This window comes from Pholcus phalangioides, unplaced genomic scaffold (assembly GCF_987345545.1).
Source record: "Pholcus phalangioides strain wild (caught in Gottingen) unplaced genomic scaffold, Ppha-v1.0 ptg000024l_1, whole genome shotgun sequence".
Lineage (NCBI taxonomy): Eukaryota > Metazoa > Arthropoda > Arachnida > Araneae > Pholcidae > Pholcus > Pholcus phalangioides.
In genome coordinates, this window is record NW_028301616.1 from 4,516,163 (window position 1) to 4,534,904 (window position 18,742).

The following is an 18,742-nucleotide window of genomic DNA, read 5'->3' on the forward strand; positions in this document are numbered from 1 at the left end:
AGTTGTTTTTTTCAAATTAATATTACAATCTTGTTATTGTCTTACAAATTGGCCAAAAAATACCTGTTTTAACAGTCTTTGAAAACTTAACTGATAATCACACATTTTGTCTCGTAAGTAGCAAATTCTAGTTCTTCCCCTGCACTAAGACCTTGGGGATAATTTGGTTTGATGAAAAATGCATTTTTAAGTTTCTTTTTAATGATGCTTCGAGGTATTTTATTATATTCGAGGTGAGTTATCTGCAGCTTGCCTTTAGTATTATTTCAACAGATCTTATTGCATTTAACGGTTTTGTTTGAAGGTGGTCATTGCTATGGTCTGCATAACTTCGACTTCCAGGTTAACGCTTATATTCCTTTTACATGTAATTTAGTACCCTGTATACTCATTTTCAATATTTTCTAGAAGCCAGTTTTTACTTACTGTTAGACCAAAAGTAACGAAGAGAGGCACCATTTTTTCACGGTGAATTAGTTTGCAAAGTATGGACTTATAAGTCCGATAAAATGCTTCCCTGCACACATTCTTGATATATATTTAGGGTCCCTTCTTCCATGGAGAACAATTGCGTAATACCCTCCAATACTCTCTCTCTTGCCTTTCCTCTCTCCACAACCTTAGGCAGGCTGCCGACTCCACTCAGCGCTTCACGCTACTAATGTGTGTTACACAACTTGTCGTTCACAACTGACCCCCTGTTTTTTTAAGCAATCCTACCCTAAAATAAAAGATCGATTGCGAAGGGAGGGGGTTTGCTTCTTTTTTTTTTTTTTACTTTCAAGTGGAATGACCATGATCGCCTTTCAATTTGAATGGCTTTAAATGCAAAAAAAAAAAAACCACGATGTACAAATGAGGGAAAAATCACTTTATACAGTTGAAGTGGCAAGTCTCGAACGTTTAGACGCAGTTTGAAACGCCCCCAGAATTCTCGAATGTTTCTTCTGTGTTAATCGGTATGAATTATATTTATCAGTAGTGATTAAGAGTAATGTAATCAGTATATATGTATAAAGTATATCTTGTTCAAGCTTACTAAATAAGTGGTTAGGTTCTCCGGAGGCACCCGAGTTCCCTGGGACAATGTGCTTGAATCACCTAGTGTGACAGAGCCTGTGTGTCTCTCTCAGTTCCTTTCACTGTCACCAGTTGGAAACCTATACTCTAGTGCAGTGTTCCCATACCAGCTTCGATATCTCTCTGAGATGGGAAGCGGGGTGTGTCTGGTCTTCAAAGTGTTCCCATAATCATTCAGCCCATCGCCCCTTGGAAGTGACGTTAAAAATCGAACTTGAAGTGCACGGCCGGTACTTATAGGATTCAGAACGGTAGTGACGGTCTAGGCCAGCAAACAAGATTGAAAGTGGCTGCCCAGACCCTTCAAACTAGCATGCCGTATTCCAGGACCGTTAATAAACTAGTCCCATTGTTGCTGAAAATTATTGGTTACTGTGAGGCTTCATTTCTTTGAATTTACACGAATATTTCTAAAATTTGTTTCGGGATGCCCGCAAAAAAAAAAAAAAAAAAATCAAGATTTATTTGAAATTGGATTCTTGGCAACTAATGAAGTGGAGATGGGTGGTGGAGAGACAGAGAATTAGAATAGATCGTGATACGAACTTCGAAACTAAATGTCACAAGAGGGAAGTGCAAGAACGCGCATTGTATCCGCTGCTAGGCTATTAGCAACGTGCGTACTGAACTTGAAGTGAAAGCCCAACACTTCTAAAAATCGGAAGAAAAGTGGCCGCCTAGGCAACACCCTCTAGAAAACAGAAACACCCACTAGAAAATTCTCTAGTAGGTGTTGGCCTAGGCCAGCAAACGAACGAAAGTGACCGTCCAAGTCCTTCAAACTAGAACATGGCGTTCCAAAACTGAAAACTAACTGAACTTCCATTGTTGCGGTAAATTATTGGTTACCGTGGAGTTTCGTTTCTGTAATCTTGATTTTGAAGAAGAGTTCGTAACAAATGCCGCATTCGTCTGAAGTTGGCTGTTCTCGGCAACTATGGGTGGAGGGGGGAAAGAGGGACAAGGAGTTAAAATGTATCATGATACCAACTTTGAAAGTAGTTATGAGGGCGTAAGTAGCACGTGAAATTACGTTGAGCGATGGGGGAGCACAATGTCACTAACGAGGACTTGAACGCTTGAAAGCACATTGATTGCGCTAAGTGACTTGAAGTTGATGTCCCGGCAGTAAACAAGTAGCCCCGCTGTTAGACTTGCGTTAGCAATATGCGTACTGAACCTGGCAAGCCAAACACTTCCAAGATTCAGAACGAAAGTTACGATTTAGGCCGATAAACGGGAACATAAGTGGCTTAGACCCTTTAAACTAGTGTTCTGATGTTGCTATAAAATTTTGGTTACCGTGGGGCTTCGTTTCTTTGAATTTGAACGAATATTCCTGAAATGTGTTTCGAAAGGCTCGCACAAAATAAAAATTTATTTGAAGTTGGCCTCTCGGAAACTATAAAGTGGAGAGACGGAGAATTAGAATAGAGATCATGTGAACTTTGAAAATATAGAGGCAGAATGTCGCGAAATACAAGTGCAAGAAAGCCAATGTAATTGTGCTAAGCGATTTGAAAAGCGACTGAACTTGAAGTGCAAGCCTTAAACTTCTAAGAATCAGAAGTTGCTGTCCAGGCTTGAGAACAAGAATGGCCGTCGAGGAGCAAACAATAACAGAAGAGGCCTTTCAAGTCCTTTATACTAGAATTCGGCATTCTAAAACCGCAAACTGGAATTCCATTATTGCTGGAAATTATTGGTTACCGTGGGGGTTCGTTTCTTTAAATTCAGAGGAATGTTTCAGAAATTTGTTCCGAACCTCTTCCTCAAAATGAAGATTGATTTGAAGTTTTCTCGGCAACTATGGGGGTGCGGGAATGGTGAGATAGAGACAGAGAATTAGAATGGATCATGATACCAACTTCGAAACTAGTAACATAAGTAATACGAGAGAGAGCGCGTGAAATTGCGCTGAGCGTTATGGGAGCAAGATGATGCTAAAGAGGGCTTGGAAACGCATTGATTGCGGTTCGAAGTTGGTGTCCCGGCAGTGAACAAGTAACCGCTGTTAGACTTGCGCCATGTGCCTACTGAACTTGAAGTGCGAGCTCAACACTTGGATTCGAAAAAAAAAAGTGGCCGTCTAGGCCAGCAAACAAGAATGGAAGTGGCTGTCCAGGCCCTTCAAACTAGCATGCCGTATTCCAGAACCGCTAGTAAACTGAAGTTCCTTTGTTGCTGCTACAAAATATTGATTACCGTGGGGTTTCGTTTCTTTGAATATAAACGAATATTCCTGAAATTTGTTTCGAAATGCCCGCACAAAATCTAGATTGAAGTTGGATTCTCTGCAACTATGAAATGGACATGGGAGGTGGAGAGGCAGAGAATTAGAATAGATGGTGGTACGAACTTCTAAACTAGATATGGAGGCAGAATGTCACAAAAGACAAGTTAAAGAAGCACATTGATTTGCGCTAAGCAATTTTAAGTTGTTCTGGCAATAGACGAGTAACCGCTGTTGGTTTTTTTAGACTTGCATTAACAATGGGCGTGGGCGTACTGAACATCAAGTGTAAGCCCAGCACTTCCAACATTCAAAACGTCCAGGCCCGCAAGAACGAAGGGGCTGTCCTAATTAGCATGTGGCATTCCAAAACCTCTATTAAGATAGTTTCGTTGTCGCTACAAATTTTTGGTTACCGTGGGGCTTCGTTTCTCCGAATTTAAATGAATATGCCTAAAATTTGTTTTGAAATGGCCCCACGAAATGGATTGATTTCAAGTTGGCTTCTCGGCAACTATGGAGGGAGGATGGTGGAGGTGAGACAGAGAATTAGAATACATCACATGATTCGAACATCGAAACTGGATATAGGGCAAAATGCCACGAAAAAGGAGTGAAAGAAAAGACATTATGGTAAGCGACTAGAAATTGTATGGCAGTAAACCAGCAGCCGCTGACAGGCTTGCAATAACAATATCCGTGGTCGGCTGAAGTTGGTTTTCTGTGGATCCCAACTTCGAGGCGCAAATGCGAGCCGATTTCCCCGTTAAAAAGTCTCGCCACAGAGAGCAACAGGTCTACAATCAGGACAAATATTCAGTCACTACATATCACTCACTTCACTTCTGAGATATAGATGGCAGCACTGAAAAATCATACACAACACTAGATACGCACTCAGACTGTTAGGTGCACACACACTAATACTTCCGGCACAACTCACTAGGTAGTAAATTGCCTATGGCGATAGACCTGAGTTGTGCTCGGTTTGAAAAAAAACAAACAAAAAAGCAATATCCGTATTGAATTTTTCGGAACAAAACTGGCCGTTGAGATCCGCAAACAAGAATTGAAGTAGCGAACGAGAATGGCCGTCCAAGCCCACAAATATGATTAAAAATTACCGTTCATGCCCCTCAAACTCAAATGAGGCGTGCGAAAACTCTAAACCAATTGGAATTACGCCCCCGCCGCAAATTATTGGTTACCGTAGCCATGGGGCTTCGTTTCTTCAAATTTAAACGAATATGCCTACGAACTTCGGAACTAGTTACGTCACTAAAGAGGACAACGTCCTCTAGTGACGTAGGTAAAACGTCACTAAAGAGGACAGCAAGAAAGCACATGGAATTGCGCTAAGAGCGATTTGAAGTTGTCGATGTCACATGACGGTAAACAAGTAGCCGCTGTTATACTGCTCTAACAATGTGCTTACTGAACTTAAAGTGCGATCGCTACCAGCGCCGTCTTAACGAATGGGCCCACCCGGGCACGGCCCGGGGACCTCAAAAGAAGAGGGGCCTCACAAAAATGAGATCCGGTTGAAATTTTCTAGAATTTACCAGGTAGGGCCTCAGAAAAACCACTTGGCCCGGGGGCCCATAATGCTCTTGAAACGGCCCTGATCGCTACACTTCTGAGATCCAGAACGAAACTGGTCATCGATGGCCTCAAACAAGAATGAAAGTGACTGCCCAGGCCTGAGAACGGGAATGGTGGGTTAAGACCAAAGCCTCCTAGGTACTTCTAGGAGGCTTTGTTCAGACTCGCAAAAAAGACCGAAAGTGGCTCTTCAGACACTTTAAACTGGTACCATGCCGTATTCCAAAACCGCAAGTAAACTAGAATTCCATCGTTGCTACAAATCATTGGTTTCCGTGGGGCTTCGTTTCTTAACAAATTTAAACGAATGACAATTTTTTTTCCAGACGTCCCACGTGAATTAAAATGAATAATAGCACACGGCTGCTAAATATTATTTCGGTTCCTGTGGGGGTTTTCCTATCATCGTTACAAGATGGTTTCCATTTAAAAAAAATAAAAGGTGGTTTTTGGTCATACACACATATATATGTACTAGCTATAATACCCGGCACTGCACGGGTTTTCTTCAATGAGGTTTTTTAGATCACGTGATATCCCTCTCTTTGAGAGACATACAAACCGTGTCTAAGTTCACCAATATGGCGACTTCCTGCGCGACTCATGAAATAAACAAATCTAGATTTAAAGTAACGTAAAAAAATAAAAATAAATAAATATATATATTTTTCTTTTTTTAAAGGGTGCTAGCAAGGGCGTAGCCAGGGGGGGGGACTTGGGGGTCTGGTTTCCCCCCCCCCCCCCCGAAATGTGAGAAAATGACCGAAAAAAGGGAAAAAGATGGCCAAATCCATTGTTCTGTCACTTTGGTCCCCCCCCCCCGAAATGAAAGTGGTCCCCCCCCGAACGAAATTTCTGGCTACGCCCCTGGGTGCTAGGTATTTCGATTTCCCCTTTGAACTTCAAGTTATCCATCTCTACCTGTTTATGCTTCAAAAAATGCTTAATCAAAGCTGTGGAATTTTTTCGATGTACTTTTTACGTTCCCATAATTAAAACAACCTAAACTGTATGTGAATTTATGCAGTTGAATATCAAAAGACAATACGGAGATATTAATTTTCATGCTTGTGAAGATATAAATAAAAAGTCGAAATCAATGTGTTATTGCATGGATATCCAATTCAAAAGAAGGTCCTGCTAATTACTTCATATTTTATCTCCTGGGCTTCGTATATCTTTAAGCGAACTCAATATTTCAAAAATCAAGAATTCAATATAATTTTTAAAATTATTGATGTGACAGAAAACCCCACCAAATTTACGCATTTCTACAGTAAAATCGGCAATTTTAACACTGATTTCTATGAGGATCACCCTTTTCCTGACCATCAAAGCGATGCTGATGATGATTACGACGTCATTCAAGAAACCTCATTACTGGGAGTATTTAAAATGTGACAAACCATTATAAAGCCATAAATATTATACGTATACTGACAGCGTTGAAGAAATGACAAACCATTGTAAAGGCATATACACGTCTTAAAAGCATTGCTAGGGAACCACGGTATCCAAAGTAAACGTTCGGAAAGTGATTGTTGAGGCCCAAAAACCATTGTTGCCCGACAGTTTTTTTGCCTATTCGGGGCACTTGCCCTGCTCTGACGAAATTTTAAAGTAGCCAATCGTTTAAGTCGGGTCCCATTTGGTATATATGCAAAATTTGGCGACGATCGATCTAAAATTGTAGATTTGTGTAGAGAACATACATACACACAGACATACAGACAGACAGAAAATCAATTTTATATATATAGATATATATATATATATATCAATTTACTTCTTTTCTTTATATTACATGATTAGCTTATTGCAAATCCTCTTACAAAATAGAAATTCTTAATCATTACGTGAAGGATACGTGCCATTTCAGTCTAAACCAATGATTCTCTCAACGTGGGAGTTAACGCCCCCTAGGTGGCGATGGAATGTTCCAGGGGGGCGGTAGAAGCTACGAGTATAACATAGGATTCTATGAGTTAGATTGCGTTGGGGGCGATGGGAGAAAAAAATTTCTGAAGAAGGGGGCGATGGAACAAAAAAAGTTGGGAAACTATGGTCTGAACTTACAACTGAAAATTTTCCTTTGCTTGACCAAAGCTTAGATGTTAAAGTATCAAGTCAATTCGTAATGAAGTCGACCACGGGAAAGGTGATCAGAGTGGACGAGATTCGTGATAAAGAAATTATATTCTAGGAAAGCCATTATGTTCTAGGCAGTAGCATCGGAGCTGTGAGTGCACGAGCAACTACTGTAATTTATTGTGTTCTGTGGGAACCCCTGAAATGTTCAGAAAACAAAATTTCCTAAGTTAAGATCAAGATGGGCACCCACAAGTTCCAAACACTTCCGACGCCCCTGTACAGGAGATTGTCTAAGAGAGTGACCTAGAGAGTAAGCATGCAGGGAAGTGTCTAAATGAATGACCTCTTAGAGCGTAAGCAGGCAGGAGAGTGCCCAAAAGAGTGACCCAGAGCTTATGCATTCACGGAGAGTGTCTAAAAGAGTGACCTAAAGAAGAGCCAAGGATCAGGTCGGCAAACAATTAAAAGTGTGACCTATAGCATATGCAAAGCATGTGAGCGACCCAAAGATTGACAGACAGAGGCGTATTTACGGTGGCGGGGGATGAGCTGGCTTTACGAGGGCTTAACGAGCTTTCCACAGGGCGGAAAATTTGAGGAATGAATGTTCGTGACCGTGACCATGACTAAATTATGTAGAGCGCCAGATCAATTTAATTATTATTGTGATCTACATCTCCTTCACATCATGGAGATCATTAACGGCATGAGCAATATTGTAATGAATGTTCGAAAAAATTAGACGAAGGCGGAAAAATTTGTGTGTGTGTATTCCACTGGCGGCAAAACAGTAAATCCGCGTCTACCTGAGAATCTAATCTTGTCAGAATTACTGCATTTAAAGATGAAATGTCCTTGCTCATGTCATATATGTTCAAATTTTTCAAGTTAGTCCTTGAATATTCCATCAATCAAAGAGTACGATAATCGTGTTTTTTTCCGAGATACGAACGTATGAAGCGCGATAAAATGAATGAATAATTAAGAAAGGAGAAAAATACTACCATGATAATGAAACCGCAACGCAAATGCGCGTGCTAAACTGGATGTTTCGTGGTAGAAAACTAACTCGGTCAGCTCCCGAGCAAACAAACTTTGTTTATCTCAATGATAAATACATATTTTGTAAATACTTCCATGTGATCTGTGTCAGTGTAAAATTGAAAATGAAGAAGCGCAATAAATAAGCCCTATAAGAAAATGGGTTGAAAACAAAAGAATTTACTCTTTTCTGATACACACAAAAAAGAATTGTAAACAATTTTTGTTTAAAAAATTTGCGTTTATTAAGATAATCATCATGATAATTTCGTCGTCTTCACATGAATAAAATTTTCACTGTATCCAAGGCTTTCACCTGAATTCCTTTATTTCTGGTAGTAACCAGTTAAAACTTAAAAAGCAAGCCCTCGCATGATCTCATTTTCTCTTAAATTCATCAACACCCTTTTTCTTTCACAACGGGTTTTCTCTTAAATTAAAATTATCTCTTGCACTCTCTCTTAATTCACCCCTGTGTTGTGCGTCTCGAAAAATACCTTTTTCCTTCGGTTGCTTACGCCGCTGTCTTATCAGAAAGGAAAAGGCCCGCTTTCTTAATGCATTCTCAATCGAGAACAAACAACTCACTTCTATTGTGAGGCGTCTTTTTGCTCTTTATCAAAAGTAATGACGTTCGTGTTAATTCAGCAAAAAAAAATTTAGTAGAAATTTTTTTTTTCATCATGTCTTCTCCTAAAATTCAAAGCTTCTCTTAAATTGTCTTAATCCAGCTTGACCGTTTTCGTTGTTTGCTTTGCAGCCAGACCATTATTATGCGCGTTGATATGTTCCATCATGTTCTCCACCGTCGGAAGACATTCGTGTCATTTCTATTACGATGAAAAATATGCATTTAATATTGCATTTGAAATACACAAAAAAAAAAGTTTCGTTTCAGCGACAAGAGAAGTGCTTCGAAAAAATTTTAGAAATTGAGACACTGAAATTGTCGTTAAACAGTGCCCGCCGCTTATTAAAATCACTTTTATCCTGTTGATGAATTTGATTTTATTTAAGCGGCGAATCAGAAACTGAAATTTATAAAATATATAGGCCTATTTGGTGAAGGAAAATTCTATTAAGTAAAAATATTATGTATTTCACACATTGCCGAATTTACACTTAGTGATTATTACCATTGTTTTTGTTTTTCATTTAATCATATTTTGTCCCACCAAGGTCATTTTATGCACACGAGGGCTAATTAGACCGGGACCTACAATTTAATGCCGATTCCGAACGGCAGCCTTTTTTATACTCTCCGAGAGGTTGGTGCACTAACCCATTGGTGTGGGACTCACTTCGGTAGCAATCTTTTTCTGTGGTCATGTAGCTGTTTCGGTTTTACCCCTGCGTCAGGAAAGTATTGACAAGGACGAACGGAGTATTGAACTTGCTACACCTCTAAAAATCCTTTGGTACTTTCCGTGAGTATCTTATCGACCTGGGCTACCTCACCCTAGGGATTCAAGTTACTTATCATAGTTTTCCCAAAGATCCAGAGACTTGCATAATATGGTTGTCCAAATGTAAGAGGCTCGATCGAGTAAAAGTGTAAGTACGCTTATATTTGCATTTGCAGCAATCATTTTCAACCTAGTGATTATTATGAAGATGACCTGAGGAATCATCTTCTGGGTTTACAAAAAAAAATTGAAAGGATAATTGAAATTACCCTCTCGAGTTGGCTTTCAATCACCCCAATAAAAGTTAACTAACGTGATTAAACTGAAGTGGATCCGCGAGAAAAATATACTTAGTAGAAGTTACCTCCCAAGCAAATGCAAAACTTCTTATTTTAAATGTTTAAATGGCTAAACGAAGCAACACAATAAATAAACAGACACTAATGAAAACAATCGTAAAGATCATTTTGGAAACAATTCAGTAAAACGAGCAGTAAATCTATTGCGCAAACTACTGTAATTAACAAGGAAGCAAAGCGGGTGCATTCGGCTTTGCAGGCTAATGACCAGCTACTACGTCGCCAAACACCAACTCTGGCCATATCGCTATATTGCAATTTACCGCCATTAATGAGGTGGGTTGGAAATGAAGGCGCTAACTATCGGTGGTCGCCTTAAGCTAGGTAGGGAAAATATCTTATCTCCTTCCGCCCTCGGGTTTGAACCTGGGACCGTGACGGCAACTTTCACGGTGGTAGTCTGGCTCCAGACGTCGTCTTCGGGCCTTGGGGGAAGCAATCATTTTTATGGCTTTCAATACAAAGGCCATAATGAACAAAGGAATAACGACGGAAGAATACATCTAGCCAACAACGGGGAACGTTCAAACAATTCGAAATGGGTAGCGGAGGAAGGTGTCAAAAAACGATAGAGGCGAATAGAAAAGAGATTGTCCTGCAGCTAAATATATTGAACCTATTCGACACTCCTCGAATTTTTTTCTCCCGAACAAGCGTCTTCTCCTGAAATTTCCCAACAAATACGGGATTTTCTTCACGCCGGCTGCGGTTGCCGGAAGCATTTTGCGGTTTGCGTCGAACAAAGACTTTTTATTATCTTTTACCTTAATAATTATCTTAATCTGCGTCTGGTTCCAGACGTTGTGCGAGGCAGGCTTGAGACAGCCCTTGTTATATGGCCTTCGTGTGTACGTCGTATCAGAGACGTGATAGTATGAAAGTGGAAAGCTATCGGACTGGTTTTCATTTAAAGAAAAATTGACGAAGTCGTCGCATATCTTGTACAATGAAATCATTCGAGTACTTTATTTGAAAGCGAAAAAAGAAAAAGAAAGACTAAAAGGCATTGCAATCGCTTTATGCCGGTCGAAATGCAGTGTCTGACGTATATTGAAACAAAAAGCCAAAACCCCGTTGTGGTCAAGGCTATATAATAAAGGGCTGTTTCATAACACGTCCGAGTCGGTACAAGCTGGCGTCATGTATAACGTCATTGCTCAAACAGAACCGAGTGCGGTGCGCCCGCTTTGCTACTTTGTTAATTACGATAGTTTGCAATTGCTTGACTGCCCTTTTTACTGAATTGTAGCCAAAATTATCTTTTTAATTATTGCCATTATTATATGTATATTTATTATGCTTGCTTCGTTCAACCATTTAAACGTTTCAAAATAAGAAATTTAGCATTTACTTATGAGAGATAACTTGCACTGAAAATATTTTTCTCGGATCTATTTCAGTTGAATAACTTGCGTTAACTTTTATTGGGTTGATTGAAAGTCAACTCAAGACAGATAATTTCAATTATTATCGTTTCAACTTGCTAATAACACTTGTGGTGGTCGAGTGGTTATAGTGCCGGACTCGTGATGCGAGGATCCGGGTTCGAACCCCACAGTGGTGGTCGGCTGAAGTTGGTTTTCTGTGGTTCCCAACTTCAAGGCGCAAATGCGAGCCGATCTCCCCGTTAAAAAGTCTCGCCACAGAGAGCAACAGTCCTACAACGGTAAATCATTCAACCATAACACTTCACTCATAGTTAGAAAAACTGGGGGCAGATGACAGCACTACACATAACAAGCATTACACAGAAACAACCTTTACGTCAGGTTGCACTACACGTACACGCATATTCCCGCATGTACCGATTCGTTGGGGGTTCGTTGGGGGGTTCCGTGGGGGGGGGTGCATGTGCGGTGTAGCAGTAGTTGGTAGGGGCTCGGGGATCCACGATGTTCTTGGGTCAGCCACCTCGTTGGGCAGTTTGCCTGTTGTGGCGTTGTATTTGTTTTGGCGCATTTTGACCTTATTGGTCCTTGCGCCATTAAACCCAAAATCCAATCCAACTTGGTAATAGATTGTGACTATCTTATTGTTTCCACATTAATTGCATTAGGTGTAGCTTTTAGCAGCCTTGGACTTCGTTATTACCAATACAACTGCAACATAAAAACACGGGAAGCAAATACATGAAAAAATCCTAATACAAAATGTTTGAAGTCATTATCACGATTAATTTAAAAAATGCTAATATCAAAAAATAATATTACTTGCCGACTATTTCTTGGATTTAATGCATTTATTAGCTTATAGATTGTAAAGGTATTATAAAAATACCGCTAGCGCATACCTTTTGTGTGATACCATTAACAAGAGATCACTCACTTAAAACAATAACAAGCAACTAAAAATGTAAAAAAAAAGTTGATTCAGCACATTTCGTGTGTTGATGTCGTCTGCTAAAAAAAGTTTTTAAGCAGTGACGTCACGCAGTAGCTCTGAGACCACACCCACTGAGTCAATTGCGGCAACCGCGACTGCAAAGGGGTGAAACAGCCCTTACGATATAGCCTGGTTGGGGTAGGCATTGACTACCCCAACCAGGGGTACAAGTTTGTACAAGTTTACGCGAGAACAAAACCAATCGAAGATTGGCGTCAACGTAAAAAAAATGAATCTTATATGAAATTATGGAAGATCCTGAAGTGCAAATTTCAATAGAAACAGTTCATAGGTCAGAGAAGCTTGTATTTGATTCATAAAAGAATGATTAGGGAACTGCCTCTCACAAAGAAGCACCAGACTTAGAGAGGTGGTGAGCATGGGACTGATAAAAAGAGTGACCCAGAGCATGTGCAAGCATGTGAATGACTAAAAGAGTGGCCTATAGAGTGTTTAAGTATGCGACTGACCAAAAGAATGACCTAGAAAGTGTGAACATGGGAGTGAACTAGAGAACAAGGGATAAGTTAAATGAGAGACCAAAAGACTATGAAACCATGTGAGAGACAAGTAGCGTACGCAAGCATGTAAGTGACCAAAAGAGTACGCAAGCATGTAAGTGAACAAAAGAGTACGCAAGCATGTAAGTGAACAAAAGAGTGACCTAGAAAACAAGGCACCAGGTAAGTCAGCGACTAAAAAAGTACGCAAGCATGTGAGTGACCAAAAAAGTATGCAAGCATGTAAGTGAACAAAAGAGTACGCGAGCATGTAAGACCAAAAGAGTATACAATCATCTAACGGACGGAAAGAGGGCTTAAGCATGTAAGAGACCAAAAGAGTGACTTTAGAGACCGAGGTGCATGTACAGGAGTGGAGAGGGGAGCATGCGTGTTACAGCACAGGGTTAATTCGGGGAATGAGTAGTCAAGAAAAAATGAGACAAGAATGGGCGAAGGATAAAATTCATGTAGCCCAAAGGTGGCGAAACCGTAAATCCGTCTCTGGGTTGTGCCCGTGTAAAGGTCAATCTTGCGTAAGCACGCGATATAATCTAAGATTTTTCAGAAAGCTGGCTGTCATTTAGAGATGTGAATGACCAAAAGAGTGGCCTAGAGCGCGTGGCAAGCATGTGAATGACCAAAAGAGGCACTTAGAGACAGAGATGTATGTACAGGAGTGGTGGTGGGGCGGGGGGGGGGGGAGCAAGCGGGATACAGCACAGGGTGGTGAATTCAAGGGATGAGTAATCAAGAAAATTAGACTAGAATGGGAGAAGGCCAGCAAAATTAATTTAGCCCCACAGGTGGCGAAACCGTAAATCCGCCGCCTGGCGTGTCCCGTTAAAAGGTCAATCCTGCGCACGCCCCTGATCTACGAGTATTCTAATAGTATAAAGGCGCGTATACACTAGCGCGTAGATCTTGAAAAGCACGACCTCCTGCGGTGGTTCTAATCCGCTCGTGGGTACACAAACTTCCTTTGTGTTCGTTGAAAAAACCGATTCCAGGTGGATCCATTGGAAACAGCTCAAGAATCGTTCACAACACCGTACAAATTACTGAACAACCAATTGCGAATGCTTTCATTGCATGATCCGCGTGCTAGTGTATACGGGACTTGAGATTTCCCAGAAAATTGGCTTTGTGTAGAGATGCTGCCAGGATTTTTTGGCAAGGGGAATTGCTTATACAGTGGAACTTCGGTTGACGAGCAATTCGCATAACGAGCAAAAATTTTGAACAATTTTTGATTCGATTAACGAGCGATGATTCGCATCACTAGAAAAACTGCGCTCTGTTCATTTATTTTCACGTTATTACAACTGAGCTGATGGTTTTTCCGCTTTCGTCCACACAATACTGTGAAATTGTGGGTAACATTCTCCCTTACAATCTTCGGTCAGCGTGCCCAACTCAAAAAATGAACATCCGTACAAACGTGACTGTTCACGGTACGAAACTAGATGTAGCATTGTGACCACACGTATGCGCACTTGAAGTTATTGTTTTTTAACTCTGCTTGGATAAAAATGTGGACTGATTGCATTATTGAACTTGACTTTGAGGGGCTATCTCATGAATAAGGGCTACCATTTCTGAAAAGATTGTGTTCTTGGAGAAGACCATGCAAAAAACAAAAGAAAGAGGCAAAAGCGAGTCCCAGATAGAGTTCATGGACACATAAGGTTATATTATATCTATGATAGAGGGTTCATTTTTAAAGTCACACACGCACATACACACACAAAGTTTACAGACTGTGACAGCGGTTGCGTAAGTCGTCTTAAACGATAGTCTTTTTTTTCTGGTCGTTTACAGTAAGTTAATTCGTAAACATTATCGTATTGTATGCTTATTTGTGGCATTATTACTTTTTAAATATTTTATGTGTTGTATTATTTATTTATTATATTATTATTCTGTTGCTTTACTGAATGAATGACGTTTTTGGTAGTCATTTTCATGTGAATGAATTACCGTGGAACGAACTATTCAAGCTTCGATTAATTGGGGTCATTCAAGTATTACGTCAGCATCGGGGGGGGGGGTTTCGGATTTGCTGACTTTTGATGACGAGGGGGGAGGGGGTTTGAGGTTGCTTACGTTATCAACCAACCCCTTTTTGAAGATATTAAATATTCTAAGTTACTGACGAAATTTTGCTGACGGGGGGGGGGGGGGTCAGTGCTTTGCTGACAGGGGGAGGGAGGGGGTCAAAAATGGCTGAAAATTTGCTTACGTATACTTGAATGGCCCCTTCCCTATGAGGAAGTTTGATTCGAATAACGAGCGATTCGTATAACGAGCACGTTGGCAGAACGAATCAACCTCGTTAACCGAAGTTGCACTGTATTTCCAGGAATCATCATCATATATAACAGCTAGTTTTCTGAATAAACAAGTGGGGGAAAGAAGGGCGTCCTTTTTCTACGTAGGATTTAACGTGTTATCAATACAGTTTTGACTCGAAAACAACCCCCTAGTATTTGTGTAGCTCTTGCTCCATGCGAACAAAATCGCATGCTGCAGAAATCGATACTCGACCTAGACCTTCATAGTGCCTTTTTCAAACGAACATTTAACTCCTTATTTGAAAAACAGGCTGAGCAATTTAAAATGGATCAAAATTACAAGCTTTGTTGGACAATAGGTGGGAAATTTTTTTAGAAAAATTCCGAGGGTTCCAGGCTAAGCCTTCTCGGGGGCCCAGGGGTGGGGAAACCTTTGAGAAGGTTATTATTATTATGATGTAAAAATAGAGAGAGTAAGTATACATTTTGTAAGGGGCTCTGGAGCAGTGCCCTGGTTGCCTAAGTTGCGAAGTTACGGGCGTGGTTCCAGGAAACGTGCAGAATACATAATATTGATGATTTAAATCGGGGGTTCTCTTAAACTAAGGGTCGCGACCGTCGTGGGGAGTTCCTAGATTGGTCGTTCAAGCAAACAGCTAGGGTTCGACTCAAACTTGATTCGCGTGGGGGTCGTACAAATGATTACAACAACACTTATTGCGTCACTGGTTCCACTAATTTCTAAAACAAACAGTCCTATGGGTCACGAGGCTGCTTTTGTTGTTGATTTTGGGTCGCGACTGAAAAAGGTTAAGAGATAGAGAGAGAGAATCCCTGATTTAAATAAGTTATATTAATAATTAAGTTACTATTGATTGACAAGAGAAATAGATTGTAGTGTATTGCAGTGGTTCTCAACCTTTTGAGCCATATGGCCTCTCGTGTGGTCCTGGAATATTCTGGAAGAGGTGGCACACACACGGGTGAAAATCAGATGAAAGGGGAGCCATGACAAGTGGTGAAGGAGGCCCGCCAAGAGCTGTGAAGAAATAAAGCTTTCAAGTGAAATATGGTGGGGAAAAATCGTGACTACTCTTTTGGAATCCATAGAAACAGGAACCAGGACATCTTAACCCATGGGGCCTATGTGCGCATGACCCGGGACCTCATGCTCATAGGATGGCATACATCATAGTGTGATAAAATAAATAAATAAATACATGATCAATCCATGTCCTGGGAGCCAAATGTGGTCTCGAAGACGTCTATGTGGCCCATGACCTCAAACCTAATTCTGTAAAAATGAACTAAGCGGCACATTTCCTGATCACTACAGTGATGCAAGGCATGTTTACAGATCCTTTAAGAGACACGCCGCACAGTTCCAAAGGACTTAAATGACCCGTGGCACATTTACAGATCGCAAATGACTCGTGGCATATTTATAGAGCTCTTCAATGACCCGCGGCACATTTATAGATCACTTGAGTGACCCACGGCACAGTTTAGGAGGCGACCCGCTATATTTCCAGATTACTTGAGTGATCTGCACCACGTTCACAGATCACTTAAGTGGCCCGTGGAACAGTTCCACATCATTCAAGTGGGTGAGTGAGTGAATGAAATGAGTGGACGTTTTCGTAATCAAGTTAGTGACTGTAATAGTGTCTGGGGGGGGGGGGGGTATGAGTGACCAAGGAAGTGACTGTAAGAGTGTCTGGGGGTGACCGTATGCGCGATCAAGTTAGTGGCCTAATGAGTGACCACACTCATTTGGTCTCTGATATGGTCACATCTTGTAACTCATGAATGCCGTCACCCAGCCACTCACTTGTTCGCTCATACAGTCACTCACACACTGACATGTCCACTCATACGGTCACGCACAATCATCTGATCACTCACTTGATCACAATACGGTCACTCATCTGGTCATTCAACCACTCACTTAGTCATTCATATAGTTATTTACTTAATCTCTCACCCACTGACTTGTCCGCTCACACAGTCACTCACACACTAACTCCGTCGCTCACACTGTCAGGGCAGGCGATATAGACGGGACGAAATGTCAGGGGCGAAATTTCAGTTGGCAATAGGTACCGAGGACGAAACGTCGGAAGCGAAATTTTCTTTCAATCGGATATAATAAAACGGGGGAGGGGACCACGAGAAAAAAAGTATGGTGTGAAGGGGGACCCATGGGCTGAAAAAATGGTTCTGTTACACTGATGTATCATCTCTGGAGAGATTATCCAAGAAAGCAAGATCTATATCAAAAGCGGGACGTATGAACACAATTCAGAAAGACGCCGCTCATTAAACTCATGTATAATGCTATCATATCATTTGGGTATTGTTATCACTTTCGCTAAGTACGGAACGGACCATTATGATAACATAAGAAAAATTTCGTTTCTCGTTATCAGGACTTCGGTTTGTGTAATAGATTTTTTTCCTCGTCCGAAGTTTTTTCTTTTTTTTGCATATTTCCAGATTAACCAGATTCGTTTTTCCCCGTCATCGTTATATATCAACCTGCAAGGAACTACGTAGGATAAAGGTGCTCAACCTTTAGGACAGTGCGGGCCGCTTTATTGGTTTGTGAAACGTGTCGTGGGCCACTTAAGTGATCTGGAACAAGCACCGCAGGTCTCTTACGTGATCTGTAAATGTGTCGCGGATAACATAAGTGATACGGAACTGTACCGAGGGCACCTTAAATGCTCTAAAACTGCGCCGTGGTAAGCGATCTGCAAATGTGGGGCTTGAGCGATCTGGAACGGTGCCGCGGATAACTTGATTGACACGGAACTAAACCACGGGTCGCGTAAGTGCTCCGTAGCTGTGTCGCGGGTTACTCAAGTAATCTGGAAATGACGCGGCGGGCCACTTACGTGATGTGAAGCTGCACCGCGGATCACTTGAGTACTTTGAAATCATGCCGCGGGTAGGCGGCTACAGCCGGGATTTTTCCGGATATGGCTATCAATCGGTTTTTGTTATCAAAACCCGGAGTCTCAATGTGATTACATTAAGAGGAGTGCACTGTATATTTAAAAAAATGTGAGGTGCACATTTGTTTCATAAAAACCGGAAAAATAACCGAAATTAAAAACAGTTTGCAGGGTTACAATCGCTAGGTCGCGTGAATGTTTTTGACAGGAAAAAAATAACTAAAAAAACAGCCGATAGGTGGCGCAGACGTACACAAGTCAAAGAAAGGATACGCAAATAACGAACAGAATGCCTCCAAATCGTTTATTGCAACAGCATGTGTTCCACATGACCACCGCCACAGGGGATAACACATTGCACGCGAGCCACAAATCCAGCAACGGGGGAGTGCTGGCAGTTCCACGTATACGGTTTACAACGGTTACAACTGGTACGAGCAACTTCGATGGAAATATGCAAATGAGACGGTTATAAGAATTTGCGCTCCAGATCCATAACCAGTTCACCATTGTGAACCGTGTATATGTGGACCTGCTGCACTCTGCCGTTGCTGGATTCGTGACTCGCCTGCAATGTGTTATCCCCTGTGGTGGTGGTCGGCTGAAGTTTGTTTTCTGTGGTTCCTAACTTCAAGGTGCGAATGCGAGCCGATCTTCCCTTTGAAAAGTCTCGCCACAGAGAGCAACAGACCTATAAACAGTACAAATGTAATTCAATCATAACACATCACTCACTTCACTTCTGAAATATAGATGGCAACACTGAAAAATAAACACAACACTGCATACGCACTCAG